Source organism: Parasteatoda tepidariorum, chromosome 3 (assembly GCF_043381705.1).
Source record: "Parasteatoda tepidariorum isolate YZ-2023 chromosome 3, CAS_Ptep_4.0, whole genome shotgun sequence".
Lineage (NCBI taxonomy): Eukaryota > Metazoa > Arthropoda > Arachnida > Araneae > Theridiidae > Parasteatoda > Parasteatoda tepidariorum.
Window position 1 is genome coordinate 58,648,801 of NC_092206.1, and position 21,715 is coordinate 58,670,515.

The following is a 21,715-nucleotide window of genomic DNA, read 5'->3' on the forward strand; positions in this document are numbered from 1 at the left end:
AGGACTGAAGCTAACGGAATTCTTTATTTATTTTTTTATTTTTTTGATTTTTAAACAACCATTTTTTTACCTTTTTAATCAACAATAAAATTTTAGCATCTTTCAAACAAATATGTAGTTTTTATGGTTAAATTTATATAAGTATATTGGTTTTAAATGTGAAAGTTAAAGTTAGGGTTGGAAATATTAAAAAAGTTAGTTTAAGGCTTTAAATATAAAAATAAGGGACTATATCTAATGCACACAGATGCACATATTTTTTTTAATTTTCAAACATCCTATTTTTTTTTACCCTTTTATCAAACATGAAATTTTAACATTTATAAGAAAAATATGTGTATTCCTTAAGGTTTTAAATTTAGAAATAAATGTTCATCAACTGTTTTTCCTTTTTTTCTAGTTACAAGTCTTAGAAGTTTTACTTAATAAGCTTAAAAATTAAATTTTTTTATTTTTTTAAAGGTTTATCCTCTCTCGTAACAAAAATGCAAAATCTGGATCAGAAATTATTATTAATATTATAAAATATATATTATTATTAGTTAATAAAATAAGTTTAAAAGTTTTCTTTTCAAACTTTTTAACTCTTTTCCAAAATAAAATATCTAAGAAGAAAATAATAGTAACAAAATCATAATTCCATAAAAGAATTTTAAGCGAAACTTAATTTATGAAATATAAGATCAAAAATGTAACAATGTCTATAAACTTCAAAATATTTTTTTTTTCGCTTTGGAAAAAAATATCACGTCAAACTGTTTACTTTTAATTACACCTTCCAAGTAAAATACGGTCATCGTATTTTACTAGTTTTTCCGCCTAGCGATTCAGTGAAAATTTAATACTCTTAAATTAAAACGAAACTTACTACTTTCTTTTCAAATTGCCTAAGGCTTCTTACATAGGGTCGAGAAAAAAAATTTGTAGCAAAAACAAAATATAAAAAATCAGCGCATTTATCGTTCCCCATCTGCTACGTCAGATTTTACGTTGTCGTAAAAAACGTAAGAAATGAGGTTCCTCTGCTTACAAACAGAAGCTTCTCCTTTCAACGTAGAACAAACGCAGAACTCTGTACTATGGAATCTATTCGTTCTTTGATAACAGAAATGTTCTTTTTTGTTGTGAACCTAGATTCAGATGTTATAGTTGTTCGTTTTTTATTTATATCTTCTTTGACTGCAGACATTTCATTTATATTTTTATGAAGTGCTGAGATCTTTGTGTTTGTTTGGGATCCATTATTTGTTTCCTGAGCTTATTCATTTTATGCGAAGTTGAATGTCGATTTATTCTGCTTTGAAGTAGACCAAAGTGAATAACATTCTTCTACGAAGAATTGTAGATTTTAAAGTTACACTGAGCATTTGTTTTGAGAGAAATGCAATTTTTTATAATTTTAAGTTACGCTTTTGCTCTATGGGATGTGAAATATTTTAATAATATGGAAGTGAGATTTTTTTTTCAATTTTTGAGTGTCAATTTATTCTGCTTTGTGGTAGACCAAAAGTGAATAACATTCCTTTACGAAAAATTGTGGATTGTAACATTACACTGATTATTTACATGATCATAATACGGAAGCGGGATTTTTTTTTCAATTTTTGAGTGTCAATTTATTCTGGTTTGAGGTAGACCAAAAGTGAATAACATTCCTTTACGAAAAATTGTGGATTGTAACATTACACTGATTATTTACATGATTATAATACGGATGAGGGATTTTTATTTTCAATTTTTGAGTGTCAATTTATTCTGGTTTGAGGTAGACCAAAAGTGGATAGCATTCCTTTACGAAAAATTGTGGATTGTAACATTACACTGATTATTTACATGATTATAATACGGAAGCGGGATTTTTTTTTTCAATTTTTGAGTGTCATTTTATTTTGGTTTGAGGTAGACCAAAAGTGAATAACATTCCTTTACGAAAAATTGTGGATTGTAACATTACACTGATTATTTACATGATTATAATACGGAAGCGGGATTTTTTTTTCAATTTTTGAGTGTCAATTTATTCTGCTTTGAGGTAGACCAAAAGTGAATAACATTCCTTTACGAAAAATTGTGGATTGTAGCATCACACTGATTATTTACATTATTATAATACGGAAGCGGGATTTTTTTTTTCAATTTTTGAGTGTCAATTTATTCTGGTTTGAAGTAGACCAAAAGTGGATAGCATTCCTCTACGAAAAATTGTTGATTTTAACATCACACTGTTTACTTGTTTTCAGAGAAATACTAATTTAAGTTGCGATTTTGCTCCATGGCATGTGAAATATTTAAATAATTATTTTGAAAGTTGGATTGTTTTAAAAGTTTGAACTGTGACTTTATTCTGCTTTGAAGTAGATCAAAAGTGAATGAAAGTGATTTTTTATAATTTTAAGTTAAGATTGTGCACCATGGAATGTGAAATATTCAAATATTATGCAGGTGATTATTTTAAAATTTTTGACTGTCGATTTATTTTGCTGTGAAGTAGACCAAAATTGATTTTTTTTGCAATTTTAAGTTATGATTTTGCACAAAGCAATGTAAAATATTTAAATAATGTGAAATTCCGGTTGTTTTTTTCAGTTCTGGAGTGTAAATTTATTTTGCTTTGTAGTAGACTAAATATTAGTCTACTAAGTGATTTTAAGTTGTAATTTTGAACCATGAAATGTGAAATGTTCAAATAAATAATATGGAAGTTGGATTGCTTCCAACTTGTTCAATGACTTTTAACTTCAGCTAAATATTGTCTCAGTCCTAAAGCACAAATAGAAATGTTTCGAAGTCTCATTTAGTTCAATAATGCAAAAGTGAAAATATTTAAAACAAAATATTCTGAGTCGAATTGCTGTTTTTGCTTGATTCGGTAGATTAAAAATGGATTTGTTAACTAATATTTACGAAGTTTCCCTCAATATTGATTTGGAATCCGAAAAGTTGTTGTACGTGAAAAGATAAATAAAATATTATCTCGAACAAACTGTAAAACTATTGTGAAATTGTTTTAACTGCAAAGTTGGGAAACTAGATTTATGAATTTATTTAAACATGGTGAACAATAGTTTCTTAACAAAGCTTTAAAAATATACGATTTGAAACAAAAAGTTTTAAAAATAAACAAAAGAAACTCAGCTCTAAAAACTCAATCGTGCTGAAGAAAATTGGTGGTAATTTTATATTGGGTGATAGGCTTACTTATAATAAGGCTCATTCAATAATAGTTTCAAATAATAATTTGTAATTATTATTTTTAATATTATGATCACAAAAGTTTATTTTTCCAAATTACCGTGTGAAAGCTCAAATTTAAACACTAACAATCATTAATATGGAAAATTGTAGTATGGTATTAACTGTATGTGTGTTTTTAAGTTCCCTGCGTTTTAATGATAAGCGAAGCACTGTTAAACATTTTATATGTAATCTATGGACATTAAGGCCCCAAAATCAGACGAACAAATATGTTTTTCTTTATATTTCCATCAAAATTTTTCTAAGTACACTGTAAAATAACAAGTGACAAATAAGTTAAATGTGAAATGGGATAAAATGTTGTACCTTAGACAAATTTTCATTTTTTATATTAAGCTGAATTCAAATTGTTGGGTTTGATGGCACGACGCAGAATTCAAACTAATCGTGCGTCTAATTAGTTCCAATTAGTTCCAAATTAGCTCCAATAAATAAATTTATAAATACATAGAGTGAAAAATTTGGTACATGGTGTTGTGCTTTTAACCACCATGTATTGAAATTTAGACCATTGGCCGTTACTACTGAATAGAGTTCTAAAGTTTCATTAAGAATTCAAAGTTGATAGAAGTTTTTAATTCATACAATGAAAACTTAACTTTGAAAACATTTTCAAATTGCCTTTATTACCTAAAATAAATCAAATCAAGAAACTAGTCCGAGGTACAGTGCGTCAAAAAAACCAGACCACTCTGAATAACTTTTGATCTAATGACTGGATTTTCAAGTTCAAGGTTATCTTAATGATTCGATGGGGTAATGTCAAATATGCTAATTAATTAGTGCAGACGACAATTTAAAGGCATGGTTTTATTTTTTTAAATGAGATTCAATACTTAAAGTTTTAATAAAAGATCAATCAATTTTAATTTAATGTTAAAGTTTTAACTTTAAAGACTTATACATTAAAGTTTTAATATTGAAACCCTATCTTACAACTCTAATTCATGGCCTTAACAAAAACACCAATGTATCTCTGTAATTTTTTCCTGTTTTTTTTTACTACTCGCTTTTTTTAACAGAAAGGAAAGCATTATTTTGAGCAAAAATTTATTGAACTTAAAAAAAAACACTTTAAAAAAATTGGGAAATTAGTAAAATTCAAGTTTCTACAATTGTTATTTATGAGAAAATAATTTTGTAAAAGTAAACATTAATGATCAACAGAATTAAAGTACGCCATCAAATGTTAAATTTTAATATTCTTTTTCATGATTAAAGTCTTATAAAAAAATATTAAAGTAATGAAAACAAACACATTACTGTAATATATTTAAATTAAGTATGCAATGAAGTTGCTAATGGTTAATTTTTAGGATAACCGAAAACTGCAGGAATACCTTTGTACACATAAAAATCATTAAGGAATCTCTGCCAACAAGAAATTTTTCCCTCTTCGTGAATGATTCATTTAAATGTGAATGATTATCAACACGCAATTCGAGAATTTTACTTAATTTAACGAGTTCTAACTATTCAAGATAAATACGAATTCACTTAAATCGTGATATAAATTCAAGAAATAAAATTCATTTCTTTATATTCTACATAAAAATATTAAAAATAATTATTTTTTATGATATGCAGATATACTATGGACATTTGAAGTGAGCAATTCAGATTGAAGCATTGTTGGCGCATTAAATAATGATTAATATACAACTGATTTCTAGAGATTTGTTTTCCTGCTTGTAAAATAAATTACAAAAACAATTAAAGAAAAGAGAAGGTTGCAAGGAAACTTAATAAGTTTTATTAACTGTGCATAAGCTGCAAGTGCATAGAGCCAATATAATGAGATAAAAATACAAAGAAAATAAGGAAATTAAAAAAAAACATTTTGTAAAAGAAAAGAAGAAGAATTACAAAAAAAATAATTTTAAAAATATAATTTTTTGAAAGTTTAAAAAAATAATAAAAAGCTGGAAATCACAATAACAATCGTCGTCAGCTCATACGATTATACCCTCAAATTAGCAAAAGTATCTGCAATTTTTAGCACTCCTTACACTATTACTGCTTACACCGATAATTAAACGTTAAAGAAAGTTGTACAGTTAAAATGATTTATTTTCTTTAATAAAAAATTAATAGCATTTTATTGAAAGATAGAAAATGATACAGAAATTAACTGTATTTTTAAAAGAATTCAATAACACATTTTAATTTCAAGTTTTTTAATTAATTCTCTAAAATGCGCAATTTTGAAAGTATCTGAAAGTTTTCAAAGAATCTTTTTAGTTTTATTAGAAATATCAATTTCCCTTTTCTCTCTGAACTATTTTTACAGTATGTAAGAATCCATAGAACTAGGTTGAAAGAGTTTTATGCACATTTTAAATTCTTTTAAAAATAATTTGTTGTAGCAATGCTTTTTATGCATATAAAATAAAAAGCATGATTCTTTTTAGGTGATACCAAGATTATTTTATGAATAAAAATAATATATATGTATATAAAAAATGTTATTATTTTTTACGTATATAAGGCAAGATGCACAACACATATTTCAGCAATTATAAATTAGATTACAAAAATCAAAGAAAATTACATGCTTTAATGCAGTAACAAACAAATTAAAAGTCGGAGAATTTAAATCTTTTGATTAAGATTCATTCGATAAGTTTATAGGCACCAATTTTATAAATTTGTCGAAATGTACAAGTTTAAAAGCGTTGCAAGTAACAGGGAGTCACGTGAATGGAATGATGAATTCTAGAGGAGTTAGGATCTGCTCATCTGGTTAGTCATCTGGATGAAAAATGCATAGAAACCCTTGCCCGGAAGTGTATAGAATGGCTGGGATCACTTCCTCATTATGCCTGCACAAAAGCGCATGAAAAAACTGTTCACAATAGGAGAAGCGTCCCTAAAGGCGTATCATGACATTTCCGAGGATGGGTTCATATACAATTTGAATCCTGCTTTAACTCCTCTAGAAATTTGGCATAACATTTATACGTCCCTCTCTTATATATAACCTTTTAAAACTAGGACATTTCGGCAAAAAAAAAGTGTACAAAATGGCATTTAAAAAAAGCCGATTCCATAGTTGAAATCAACGATACAAAGATATCTAAGATCTGTTAAAAAATCTCATGCAACAGAAAACAAAAAAAAAATATGTTTTTCAATGTTAATTATTTATTTATTTCTTATTTTATTGGCTTCATTTTATTTATTTATTATTTTTTCTGATATCAAAGCTTAACCCCGTCCCACCCCCGGGACGGTGTTAAGCTTTAAGTTTAAGTTAGAGTCTACAGTAGGGGAGAGTGGGGTCAGTTGTAACAGGGTACGATTGTAACAGAGCAAAAATTTCGAGTGTCGGGTTCTAGATTTGGTTCTTAGGTGGCGCATAAGGTGTATTAAATAAATCTACATGTACACCCCTGATGGCAACCATTTTTATGTACTTTTGAAAGAGTTACATCACAAAAGATATTTTCACGCCACGCAAGTACTTTTTTTGGTATTAGAATATTATATTGTAACAAAGTAATTTTGTTTAAACAAATAAAAATTATTAACCGAATATGTAAGTGGACACCTTAATTAACATTTCAAAAAAAAAAAAAGATTAGTTTTGCTAATTAACTAGCATTGTTTTTAACAAATGAAGCTGAAATGGCGTCTTGGGGACAATTGTAACAATAAGTAAAGGGACGATTGTAACAGCTGAAAATAAATAATCTTATGTTTACAAACCATTACTTAACTCTTTAAGAACCACCAATAGTTTCCTATATCATTTATATTATGTTGCATGTGCATTATTTTATTTGTCACCTTTCACAGCATAAATTAAAATTTTTAACCCCTTAAAGTTAAAAGTTTAACCCTTTAGGTCTCTGCTCATTATTATTTTTACTCCTAAAATATCACTACTATTTTGATCAATAAAAAAATATATCACAACTATGATAATATGTATAATTAACTATGTTTTAGTTGAATTTATGAACTGTTACAATTGACCCCGTAAGTGGGGACAATTGTAACAAGTGCACGACTGTCAAAAATTGTTAATAACTAATATAATAATATTTAAAATCAGGTATTTATTTTTTTTCTAGTAGAGGATAGTCTACTTTACTCGTCTGTCAATTAATACTAATAGTATATTGGATTTTTTGTTAGTTAAAAATAGTTAAGTAAAAAATGTTACAATTGGCCCCACTCTCCCCTACTCCCATCCGGAAAATACTGTAGACTCTAAGTGCGCGTACGTGATCTCTCAGCAAAAGAAAAAGGGGATTCAAAAAGGAAGGTTTGATAGCGATCCATGGCAACATCAGAAGGCCTCAAAGAATTTAGTGAAATCTTAAAATTAACTGTAGTAGTTACTCAGAAAATATAATTTAGGAGTTTGAGTGTTCAAACATAATAGGCGAGGCATAAATTTAAGAAATTGAAAAGAAGCTAATAAACAAATTTTGATGGTGAAAAGTACCAGAATTTGTCCAAAGCCCAATATTTTTTCTGATATATATTTTATTATTTTTGCTTTAATATATTTTTATTATTTATTAATTTATTTTCAATATTAGCCTAAACAACTGAAACATTGTCGCATTCATTTTCCCGCCCAAAACTAGAAGACATTTTTTTAGGATACCCCATCTCTCAAACAAAAGCATCAACAACCAAGCACAATTTTTTTTTCTGCGTTTAATTAATGACTAGTTCACAAATCTAATACCTCTATTCCTTAGACCATCTAAGATAATTCTTTTGCCTTAATGACAGAGGGTAATATCCAGTTTCTTCTAGGACGTAATTAAAATTCATAATAATCACAGAGACTCCATTAAGTAAATTCTCGAAACTGCTTCTTCTGCCGATAGGGGGAAAATGACATTACAGGGGTATGGAAATAGGGGAAAAAGACTTAGATGTTGAAGCGCGTTAACCAAGTAAAAACTGGCATTTTTTTATTATTTTTTCGAGCTAAATTTCATTACTGTGTGGTACGGGGATTCTTTCAGATTACATTTTTGTGGCGTAAATAGCTTTGTGAATTCTTAAGCATTTTTTTTTCTGGAATTTTTCTTGCTTTGGAATTTTGTAGAAATGCGTGAAATAACTCGAATGCTTTATTAGTTGAGTATGTTTTGAAACGAAGGAAGGAAAACTTTAGAATTCCAAGTATTTGTTTATTTGTTTGATCTATTATTTTGTCTTGAAGATATCGATAAAGTAGTTTGCTTTGACGAAAGCAAAAAAAAGAAGATTATTTTAGATTTTCGTCATAAAATCTAAAATAAGGAAATGGAGTGTTTTGTAATGTTTTCAGATTTAAGAAAAATACTGTTTTAACATTTATAATAAAATCTGGAGCAAATTTAAATTGCAATTTTATTGTTCTTTTGACTATTTAAATTAATACCTTATTATAAAAAAAATCATTCTGAATTATTTTCTTGCGTAACTGCTTTGTTTTCGAAAACAACTAATCATTTTGCCTTAAGGCACACCTGAGCTGATTTTGACTAAAAAAAAAATTTTTTTTTTAACAGTTTGAATTTTGTTTCTTTTGCTTTGAATCGAGCAGTAAATTACAATGCTTTAAAAATAATTCACTTTGTTTATTACAATGATTATTGAGCTTTTTTTGCCCTTCGGTCTTTTTCCTTCATTTTAAATGCAATATATCAAAATAATTTAGTTCGAATTGCTTGAAATTTTGCATGAACGTTTACTGTTTCTGTGTATAGGGAATGGACTACGGACTAAATAAATTAAATTATTATTTTATGTCCTACAGTTAAAATAAAAAATACTAGTTATTTTTTATTATTATTAGTTTTTTATTAGTTATTTTTTCAGTCGTATTTATATTAGTTTTTTATTTCAAATTTTTTGTCAAATATTTGCTGTAAGATATCTAATTATTAATATTATGTCTGTTCTCAAATTTTAGTTCATAAGGATAAAGCATGAAATAGCCAAACAATAATAAATTTTAACAAAACTATGTGATTTTGAAAGGGGATAAAAAATTAGCCTATTTTAGTTCTCTTCCAAAATTTTTTAAAACATTTTTTCTTTTTTTTTTTTGTATTCATACCATGTTTACTGTATAATAAGCACATAAATCTAATTAAAAATTTAAAAAAATTGCCTCCGATTGTATTCGGCTCCTTAAAAGAATACCAGAACTTAAAAGATTCGGGGAATTATTCTGAAATTATTCATAAAATGTAAAAATAAATCATAACATACTCAGTCTATTTTTATTCTAAATCTTTGGTAATTGTAATGAAATATTTATAAAACTCAAAATAAGTTCGAATACGCAAAATTTCCAAAAGCTTGTCTTAAATTAATTACATCTATCTAACTAACTGCTATTATTAATTTTTAACGATATGAGATAAATATGGAAGAAAATATGTCACTTAAGTGGCTGCAAATATTTTTAACCATGTTTGAAAATCGACATAACTATGAACATAAAAAATAATTTCGAAATTTAAATTATCTTTTTTAAAAATATTTTTTCATAGCGCAAATATGAATATATAATATTCGTTAAAGAAATATAAGTATTTTGAAGCATTCATTGCTTTCGGTATAACTCATCAACATTAATACCAAAATTAATGGACACATTTATATTTTAATGCAGAATGTGTCAAGTTTAAAAATCACTTTAATTTTATAAGAAATTACTACAGAGTCGTTAAGGAATTTATAAATATTTTTTAAATGAAATATATACAAAATAAAGATGAATAAAATTTTAAATTTAAATAATGGTTAAACAAGTTAAGTAATAAAATTTTTGCTCATCAAATTTAGTAAGTAAAACTGAACAATAAGGAATTGCTCTCTATCATTCCTATATCAAACTTGAAACAAAAATGGATGTATGATATTATAAAACAAACTGTACTGAGAAAAATTAATTTTAAACGCTATAAAAGCAAAAATTTGTTGCATTTTATCTTAATGTTAAAATGTTTACTATTAAGAAAATCACTGTACTTTGAAAAATTCAGGATCAAATTACGGTATAAAGTACCCTTTGGAAGAATTATTCGTAAAATCCAATTTACTGAGAAATATTATTCCGTAATTTTTACAATGATATTTATTTAATTAGAGTGATGCAGTGATTTTGCTGTAATTATTACTGTTAAAGTTATGGTATATCAGATATTTTTACCGTAACATGTTCCGTTAAAAATTGATTTTACGGTAGAAAGTAACGGTACTCTGAGTGCCGTGTTTTTTTACTGTAGTTATATCTAAAATTTTTTGCAGTATATGATGCAGATATTATAGACTATTTCCTATTAATTCTAACCATCAATCACGACTTACAAAAATATACCTACATCTTTAAATCTTCCAGAAACTAATAAACTTTAATTTGGTGCACTACATAACGTAATACAATGTTAAATGCTTCCTCAATTTAATTTTAAGTTTTTGCAATAGTCTTTTAACAAGCTATGAAATGAAGCCTCAAAACATTAAAATATAGAAAACAAGCTAATGAATGTAGAAAATATTTAGTTTAAAATTATGAAATACAAAGTTTAAAATAATTTATTTTAGTATAACTGAGAAGAAACTTAACTAATTTTAATATCGAAAACTTTGTACAATGTAAAATCAGTAGAGAAAAAATTAAAATCCATGCTTTATTTTATGAGAGCAATTTTACAGTTTTATGTTCCACATCTTACACATGCAGTTAACTACTAGTTTAATAATAAAGAATAAAAAAACATATTGCAAACATGTATCTAAGTCTGAAGCAATTGCACCAAATGTGAATAAATAAAAATGTGTATGCCTTTAAAAAATAATAAATTACATTTTTTGCGAGAAATGCCAAGAAAAGCAATAACAATTATTCAATCATTAATTAAATGTAGTAATCATAACATAAAAATTTAAATATTAAAAAAATAAAAAACGAAAAAAAAATAAGTGCGCTAACTAAAATATAAAAAAACTTGTGGTGGGGATAAATTATAATATAACTTTTTAAATTCTATTAAATATCTCTTTTATCTTAAAAATTGGCCTTTATTTGACACTAAATCTTAAGAATGAAAAATAAATAAGTAATAATATGAAGGATTAAAAAGAAGCATACTGATTAAAAATAAATTTTGTAACATAAATTTATAAAATAAATAGGAAAAAAAGTTTCGAAAAAACTCATTTCTTAAAGAGCGGGAAAACTACTTAATCCATTTCTACACCATCACTATAAAATAAATAGTTTATCAAAGATTTAAAGTTTTTTTCTCTTTGGCTTAAAATCAAACACTGGTAAAGCAAAAATAAAAAAATAAAAATCGTTTGAAACTTCTAAGTAACTTCTTTATCGATTTCTAAGGATTTGTAGAGAAGTTAAAACAAAGAAAAATAAAAGAAGAAGGAAAAGAAGACGTTTGATCGACAGGCGTCGCTTGAAAAGACTGACACTGCTCCCGCCTTTAACAAACAAATACAACCTACGGTATTTGACCTATTCCCTGCTACAGTAAAAAATACAGTATATGGGAGCTAAAAGCAAAATGTATTAGATCTCCTATCAATTGAAGCGAAAAAAAAGTGGGATATAACGAACCAAATTCTCATCCCAACATAATTAGGATTTATTATATATCGTTCTAGCGTTAATGGAGTTTGTGCAAGATAGATAACAAAAGACTTTGGAGGTTTAGGTAGATTTTGTACCTAAGAGCTAAAAGCTCTTTCATAAAATAAGTTACCTTACTTCTTCCACGCCCGAAATGTTATGTTTGTAATCAAAATAGCTTCGGAGCGGAGAGTATAATATTAATGGCAGTACTTTAACAATAAGTGCATTGCTCAAAGAAAAGGGGTAATGAAGATAAGAACAAAGGATTCGTGATGTTAGGTTTATTAAAAGAAGTTTAAAATGAAATACTTTTCTTGAATGTAAGAGGTATAATTATATTGTAATCATTTCAGAAATGAAGACGTCTTTTAATTTGCTTGAAAATGCTCTTTATGTAGTTTCCTAGTTATAACAATAAACACTTTATACATTTTAACTGAAGCCCACCGATTATATTTATTTCAAATTTATATTTACCCAAACGAATAAAATCAGTGTAGAATAAAGTATTTTATCAACTAAGTCTAATTTTATCTTATCTAAATCCCACTGCATATATTTATTTCAAAATTTATAATTACTCAAATGAATAAAATCAGTGTAGAATAAAGCATTATAACAAATTTTAGTCCCCTTATATTTTAGTGTAACTACTCAATAGGAAACTATTCAACTCAGTATGTAGAATTATTTACATCTATTCCTTATTCATATGCATTTCTGCAATTCTTTTAAATTTTTCAAGCAGAAAGAAATTCTTGTATAGACATGAAATTCTGGTTAATAAATTCAAAATATATGGTATTTAGACCATTCATTTGGTATTTTTTCCGTTCACATGGTTCTTCTGGTTTCCAAAATTATAGTTCTTATTACCACAGATGTAGCAGAAAATACAAAACTTAAAAGTAAATTCAACCAAATAAATAAGTTTTATGTCATGCTCTAAGTTATCATGACAAAATAGCGAAATTTTCCACATTTACCAAATTTTTTCACATATTATAAAACCATATTTTGTTACTCGTTTTACCAAATTCATTACCAAAGTGCTTTGGTACATTACCAAAATTTTTGGTGTTCCCATCACGCAAAAAACATGTTAAATTTTTTCTATATTCTGGTAGTTTGATATTACTTTTTTTCTTAGTGTTTCTATAAAAATAATCTTTTAGAGACGAATATTTTCTGTTTGAAATACTTAAAATATTAGTTACACTAGTAGATTTTGCTTTTCCAAATCTTTTCTACGTAAATAAATGACATTTTTTTTTGTTGATCAATTAATATTAACTGATTTATTTGGTTCATTTGCATTTAGTCTATAGATTTTGGAACATATACTAAAGAAAATACGAAATGAAAAATTAAAAATCAATTTTACATTGAATTTTTATGAAATGTTACATTATTTTGAGATCAGACAAGGATTTTAATATGCGAATTTTTTTAAAGTAATCATACACCGACGAAGATTAATCATAGTTTCAAGACTTATTAAGTATTTTTAAAAGCTAATATAGCTTCTAAAGTAAGAAACTTTTTGATGGAACTAACCCGCATTTGCGTTGCATGGAGAGGAAGACCACGTGAACCTCCCACGGTTAGCCAGACTGCAAAAGGACTCTAACCCATGATCTGTCTACCACTGAGGATATTTCACGTCAGCACTGTGATCGGTGCAAGTCGGATGCGGATTCGTATCTACCAGCCATTGGTGGGATTCGAACCCGGTTCAACTCACTGGAAGGTGAACGCTCTATCCCCTGAACCATCACGGCTCAATGTATGCTATTTAAACAATTCATTGGTAATTCTTTTGTTCATATATGGTAACATTTTTCCGGAAATTCTTACTTTTAAAATCATAGTTCTTACTACCGCACATTTTTAAAAAAAAATACAAAACTTAAAAGTAAATTTAACCGAATAAATGGTTTTTATGCTTAATGGCTCTAAAATATCATGATAAAATATCAAATTTTAGCATATTTACTAAATTTCATCACTTATTATAAAAGTAAATTTCGTTTTTCTTTCTTCCTTTTTTATTCCAAAATCATTACCAAAGTGCTTGCATCGAGCTTTCTGGTGTTCCCATAGAGTCAGAAACACGTACCATATTTTGGTTGTTTTGACCATTCTTTTTTTCAGTTTTATTATATACATATACATANATCACTATTTTAGTATTTTGTCGAAAGCGCTTTTTTCACGAATTTATGTATAACGAATTTATTTGGCGATTTTCGATTTATATCACGAATTTATTTGTTTTATCACAAATTTATTCTAAGACTTATACTTATGTTTTTAACAAAGTTGTGAATCGTTCATGGTTATAATTTTTTAAAAATGAAATGTTTATATCCATTGCAATTAACTTAATTCAAATTTTAATAGACTTAATTATAGACAAAATTTTAACCTTTTTAAAGAGATATCAGCTTTAGAAATTTTGTCTTAAGATTTTATACTATAGCACATTTCCAATAGGTTTAACGAATTACATGTCATTTATTTGAATTCAAATTTATTTTAATGACTTAGTATTTACTAAAATGATATAATTTGTTTTTAAAAAAAAGTTTTTACATGGATTTGAATGATTGTTTTGAATTCTTTGAATTTTGTGCATTTGCAATGTACCTAAGTTAGAAGCGGGCGAAGCGAGATTGGTTTGCGAAGCAAACTATATAAGATTGCGTAGTAATTTTCGGGGATTGGCGAGCGCTAGCGAGCAGGGGGCCCATCCCACTAGTACCTTAAATTTTATTATAATTTAATTTTTATCAAAATTTATTTTTGAGCTTATCAACAAAATTTAATTTCGTTTTCCAAAAATTTAGAATAAAAATAACATCATTTCTGATTATATATTATTATTACTTAAAAGTTTAGGCTACGTAAAGCTTTATTTTTTTAATGCGAATCTTATATTTATTCAGGCGCCATGGAAATTCAGAGAAAAATAAATAGAGCTGTATTTCTTTATGTATTTCTTCAACTGTATTTCTTTCCCATTAAAATGGTGTTTAAAATGTTCTTTGTTGGCCCGTCAGGTACTATATATAAAAAATAAATATTATTTACGCGAAGACTGTATTTAAATTAAACGACAAATTATTTATATAGTAAAGAACGTTTCAAAATTGTTCAAAACACACATTATAGTAATGAATATTTACCTTTCAAAACTTCTGTTCATAATATAGTTAAAACTGTAGAGACAAAGAATTTTCATAGAAAATAAATAGTATTTTTTTGAAGTAAATAAACATAGTAGTTCAAATCTATTTTTTCATATGCTTTTAAATCAAATACAGAACTTTTTCTTTGGCTGATACTTTGATTTAAATAAATGGAAAAAAAAGTTTAAAAAAAATTGAAAACTGATGATGCAGAGCAAATTTGTGTGTAAGTTATTCTCCAAAAAGTAATCAAATTTTAAATATGATTTGTTTCAAATAAATCTCATAAGAGTTACTAGATTTTTTCCCCTTTTGTATTTAATAAAGTTATCATAAATGCTTAGCAGTCGTCTCTATTCTTGGTTAGAGTATTATTCATTTATTTTTAAAGTTTATTTGATGCTTTAAAATAATATCTTCATACACAACACTTAGGTAGTAATGTTAGTATAAACTTAAATCTTTCTGAGTTCCTGAGAATAAATGCAAGCAAAAGGACGTAAACTGAAGAAGATAAAGCTTTATTAAAAAATAATTGAAGGAAACGTTAATAAAGGATAAAATGCTTACAATTTAATAAACTGCAACGATGTCAACCGATTTAAATTTTCTACTGTATTTGCTATTTGCATATCACCTAGTTTTATAATTTCTGGCACATATATTGCAAAAAGTGTTGTATTAATAAAAGTGACTGGGTTGAGTTGTATAAGTCAATCCAGTATTACTCCAGGAATGGAATTGAAGTAACTGTCAGTTTTGGATTATTCTGTGAACTCACAAACGGAAAAAAAATATTTTTATTGAAATAATGTTTCACCAAGCTCCCCCACCTAAAACAAAATTAGATATCCAGCTTCTCCCAACAATTTAGTATTTCAAAATCAATTCTGTCCACTGCTAAAAATATGAAAAATTTTGCATTTGATGCTGCAAAAAAAATTTATTTATTAGTTATTATTAGTGACAGATAATAAAAGTTAGTTACCATTAGTGACTGATTATAAAAGTACTTTGACTTGCAACTGAATTTTCGAAATATCTATACACATTTTTCAAGGGAAACGTAGTAGCATTCATTAATAAAACTAAAAGTAAAATTATTAATTTTGATAACTAGTAATCTTATTCTAAATTAAAATTTTAATATCTGCTTTTACAGATTACAATATTATTGAATTTAAGTAATAACTGTCATTAAAATTTCAAGAAAATGTAAGATAAATACAAAAAAATAATGTAAGAAATTGATATAACTTTCGAGAAAAATGTTTGTATCAAATTATTTATTTTAGTTTTTTTCTATTTTCTAAATTTAAGAATCATATGCGAACAGGAGTTAAAAATGTTTCATTTGTTTTAATTACATATATATTCTTTAATATTAGGATCTATTCATCATAATTTTTTCTGACAAGCATGTATTTTGTTAGATTTCTATGGCATAAAAATATTTAGTAACGTTATTTCTTTACAATTTTTAATAAATTTAGTGTGTTAAGAAATGTTTGCTAATACCTTGTAATATGGTTTATAAAATGTTGTCTGTTAAACATAATATACTATTAAAAAATATACTTTCCTTAAAATTCCGTGAAATTTTTTATTTTATTATGATATTACGTGTAATAGCGTAATATTAAATTTTTGACATCTGAATTTATTACACTTTAGTCATTTAATTTTTTACTAATTTTATTGAAATAAAATGCTTAGCAAATATTAAAATTTTTCATAGCAAAATAAATATATATTTGTTTAGAATTACTCATTTAAATGAACAGTGTACATTTCTTTTGATGCATATTAAATCAGGCACTTTTTCTACATATTATTGCCATACATTCTCACATTACAAAAAAATATTAAGGGAAAATCTTTACGCGAAGAAAGATTATTCAGCGTCTTAAATGAATAATTTTATCTTTTTCAAATTTATGTGATTGCATTGGTATGGTAGTCGGAATTAACAAAAACATTGGGAATACATATCAATAAATTAAAAAGTAACGTTGAAATGACAAATACATATTTCATCTTTTATTTTTATATATCTTCCCCAATTTATGAGGTTTATTAATTATGTGTTTTTTTTATTTTGAATTGTATGAAAATAAATCAAGAAATTATAACCATAAACAAACACTTACCCCTCTAAGTTGATTCCAGCATCTTAGCTGGTTAGGAGGGATAAGATAAACTCAAGATACCACATGCATATACTTCCTCGATTTGTCTTATCTGATATTATCTGTCCTATTCACGAAAAGAATTTTCATCGAATAAACTGTGAAGTTACAGCTTTCAAGGACTTTTCAACGCCAAGTAACTTAAGAATGCACTGGCTATTTGAAAAGCTGACCACTGCACACACTATTTTTAGGAATGTCGACAAAAGTTTGTTGTCAAGTTGCACAGTTTATTTGGAGTAGGAAGAAAATGAATGCTTCTTACCCAAACTGATGAACCTACTCTGCTGGTGAGCCCGCTGTTCAGGGGTTGCCTTCAACGTTTGGCGGGAAAAGCTGCATGCCAAGTGAGATATGGCGCTGAATTGTCAATCGCTGATGATTTTTATATCTAACTGCTCTCCATGCTCGTTTTGGAGATCGAAATCATTATATTTACTACATTTGTTTTGAAATTTCATTCCCATTTTTTTCAATTTAATTTTTTTGTAAACTTGAATAGGATACTTGTTCTGTGGATATGTTTTAAAAAAAAGGAAATATAAATTATATTTACTGGTAAATTCGATATACATTCCTAAACTGTCGCAAAAAGAAGTGCGAATTGTGTGGAGTAATTGAAAAACGTAATAAAACGATTAAATTGAGGTGATAATAAAAATAATATAAATAATTTGCATAAGAAGTAGCGAAAAATTGCGTCTTATAGTGTTAGTCTTGTAGTGAAATGTTTATCCTTATGTATTTTTGAATAGGGTGATAAAATGAAAAATGATATCAATAAAACTAATTTCTAGTTTTTTAATATTTGGAAGATTTGAAAAATTAACACTGGCAACGATAGTGAGTTTTTAGTAAATATTATAGCTTAATGTATTCGAAATCTAAATATTTATTTGACAAATAAAAAAAACTATTAATTTCCATTGATTAGAAATAATTAAGCGGGAAATCATTAATACTTGAACAATCACTGTCATTATAAAATCGGAATTCTAAAAGTCAGTTTTATTTTATTTCAATTAAACTCTTTCTAGCTTAAAAAATCAGCATTTTTTTTAAATTCTTGGAACAGTCAATGATTATTTGCTTTTAAAAAGGATTATCTCATATAAAAATATTTTAAAAATACAAAATGTAAGCAATATTTATGAAAAACTCAAAATAATTAGAAAAGGAAGGTCAATATTTTTCTTTAACTTTTGTATTACTAGCACTTTATAAAAATCTTGATTTTATCTAGGAGTATAATTAAATTTTTAATAAAAATAACAATAAAAAAATATTAAAATTATGTTAAGACATATTAATATATGATATTAAGTTAAAAGAATTCAGAATACTTACTAATATCTGCTTATATGGTATTTCCAAAATGTTTTTTGATGCAAATTTTTTTGTGCATTTATTCTACTTTTTAGAACTGCAATTTTGATGTTTTGTACTTTTAATATTACAACAAAAATATTTTTGAATGATTTCAATATGTAATAGCATTATTTAACTTGAGGTTTAATAACTTTTTTTCTTTTTTTAAGAAAACTAATACTTTCTTTTTCAAACTTATTAAATAGTATCTATCGCAATCTATTTATTAACTACTAAACACAATCTTTACTAAACACAATCTATTTATTTACTTTCAGCCGTTTAAACTATCATTTACGATTTTTTATGCATATAAGACTACTATAAACTTTAAAATATCTGGTAAAATAAAATTTGGCTCAGTTATTGATACAAAAGAATTAACTTTGACGGAGTTTACTTTAAATGGTATTCTCTTAAATAATTTGATTCAAGCGCCACGATATTTATTTAAGCAGGAAAAAAGAATTGAAAAACAAAAAAAGGAAAACCAGTGTAGATAATGCGATAAAATAAATTACATGCGTCACATACACTCTTAGCGAAAGCTACTGGATTTATATACTCTTTCCTGGTCATTCAAATCATAATGATAACACCAGAGATAGACCAATCCGGATTAGAGTCCTCTTTTCATCTGGCTTATAGAAGGCTTTCTTAATCCAGTGAGAAGTAATATAATTGCGGTTTAATTCAACCTAAAAAGCCATCGATACCTAAAAAGCATTAAGTACAAAATCAATTTTTACTTAATGCTGAATTTGAGAGCTCAAGCAATTTTTTAACCAGGTAAAAAAGTACTTCAGGCTACAGAGCTGAGCACTGACCAGGGCAAATCTGATTTTTTTTAATGCAAAAAAAAATAATTACATTTTAAATAATTTTTTCTGTTTAATTATATAATGAGTCAACTTACCCTAAGAAATCCATCACTAATAATGTATAAACCTTTTTGCTTAAGACTGACCCATTCCCGCATGGGGCATCCGGGGATTTAGTTTAAATACATTAAACTACTGAGTTCCAAGCATGTTGGAGGTGAATATGTAAAAATGTTTGAAAAAATTTAACAGTTTGAACAAAATGACCTACAGAAATTGAATATTTACAGTTGGATAGATGTCTCAGTCTACAAAGCGTTTATGATATCGAACCGGATGAAAAGCAGTGAATAATCACATATTGTGCTATCAAAGTGGAATAAATCTCGTAGGCAAATTTTCAGTGGCGCCATCTATGGCGAAGATTTCAACTTCTGCCACGCTATACGTCACACACGATTATTCCCATTTATTCATCCGCAAATTGCAATTTTCACATGAACCGGAGAATGATCAATCTCCAATTCAGAACCCTCAGAGATATAATATGTTTTGGGAACATGGAGGACTTTTTGACCCGACAGATTTAACTACTCGGCATTTACATTACTCGGCAGTAGCTCAGCAGTTAACTACTCGGCAGTAGCATTTACTACTCGGGGAGTATTCGGCCGGCTGGATTCGAACTACCGTTCTCACGAACGTGAGACCAGTGACCAGTGGCTATCTAGACCCTAACGAAATGAAGTAACAGATGTAAATAATTCGTCAAAGTTAAATGATGAAGAAATGAGTTGTATTTTCAAAGTTTTGAAAATTACAGATGTAAAAAGAGGCAAACATATTGATTGAACACTCACAGATAAACAGAAAACTTTACAGATCATCAAAAAAGTCTATTATTTTATTTGTGCTCAAATATATTTAATTCCTTATTTAGTTGTTCAAAATGTTTCACATAATTTAAGCTCTTAATATTAACAAATAAAAAACTGAATGACAAATACCATAGTCAAACCTTTCTCTATATATGTACTTCTAAATTTTAAAATTATTTAGAATGTTTCATTTAAATCTTTCATGAAATAAAATTGAAGTTTATGTTGGTTTTAATCAATTTGGCTTTTTAAAAGTCCCTCCATTATAACACCCTATGTATACCCATTGACATTTCTTAATTTACGTACCAAAATATTTTAAGATTGGAAATGATTAGATTGCTTTGGAAGGTCTTTCTCTGTTCTCTTTAAATTTCTTTACAGCTGAGTAGTGTATGTTCCAGGTTCTCAATATTATTACAAGTATTGCATAAGTTAGGTTTGCTCAAGAATCTGTTTTGGTGAGATGCATGAAAGCCCTAATTTGTCAGAAATTTACTCGTGCAAGAGTTACCGAGAGTTTTTTTAAGATTGATCATTAGTATCAGCTGGTTAGTGTGGTGACCTTCTATTTTAGGATTGTACCAATTACTTTACCACGTTTCTTTTACTCGGTCAAGCTGATTTTTCGTTTTGCTTTCTCAGTTGGAAGTTCGTTAAGATCTTTTATTGGCCATTATTAGGCTAACCTTAGTGTCTGTAGTAGCTAGTCTGTGGACCTACCTTAGTAGTAGTAGCTAGTCTGTGGACCTTATCGTTGTCCCTAGTACCACAATGCGTTTTTATAAAGTTTAATTTTTAATTGTTTATAAATAAGAAAGCTCGGATATTTATAAAATGATGCATAGAGTTTCAATTATATAAGGTTAAAAAAATAAATGCATTATATTTTGTGTATTGAATGCGTACGTTATTTAACTTGTATATGATTAAGAACTAGGGTCTTCTTTTACTAGGCAATACAAGTTTTTTATTACAACCATTAGTTTTGTAGAAAGAATATAGTTCAGTCTACGATAGCATATCTGCCTAACCATATATATCACTGGTTCAAAACTAAAATGACACTTCTGCACTCACTTCTCATTCAAATAATATGAGAAGTGAGTGCAGAAGTGTCGTTTTAGTTTTGAACCAGCGATATGATTACATGGCGTCATGAATACATAGACCAAATATTCAAGAACGAATTCTTTTCAAAATGTAGCTATATTTTCTAAGGACCTGTCCATATTGGAGTAAAGCAACTTTGTTTTTTGTTAATCGATGTATATAATAGAGAAAAAATTTCTGTATATTTTTTCAATTAGGACTTTTTAAAATGTGGATATATGTGCCGATAGAAAAAAAAGTCTATAATTTCCTTCAGTTTCCATAACGCGATCAAAAACTTTTAGATTTGAAA

At 27.0% G+C, this 21,715-nt stretch overlaps 1 protein-coding gene across 2 annotated transcripts in view; it reads right to left on the reverse strand.

The window, feature by feature from the left end:
- Window positions 1-17,599, reverse strand: part of LOC107447687 (teneurin-m) — a 391,268-nt gene extending 373,669 nt beyond the window's left edge. For both annotated transcript variants that reach the window (XM_071178689.1, XM_043040120.2), the window contains exon 1: window positions 17,205-17,599. The gene's annotated coding sequence lies outside the window, so the exon portion shown is untranslated. The remainder of the gene's footprint in view (window positions 1-17,204) is intronic.
- Window positions 17,600-21,715: the final 4,116 nt, after the last annotated feature.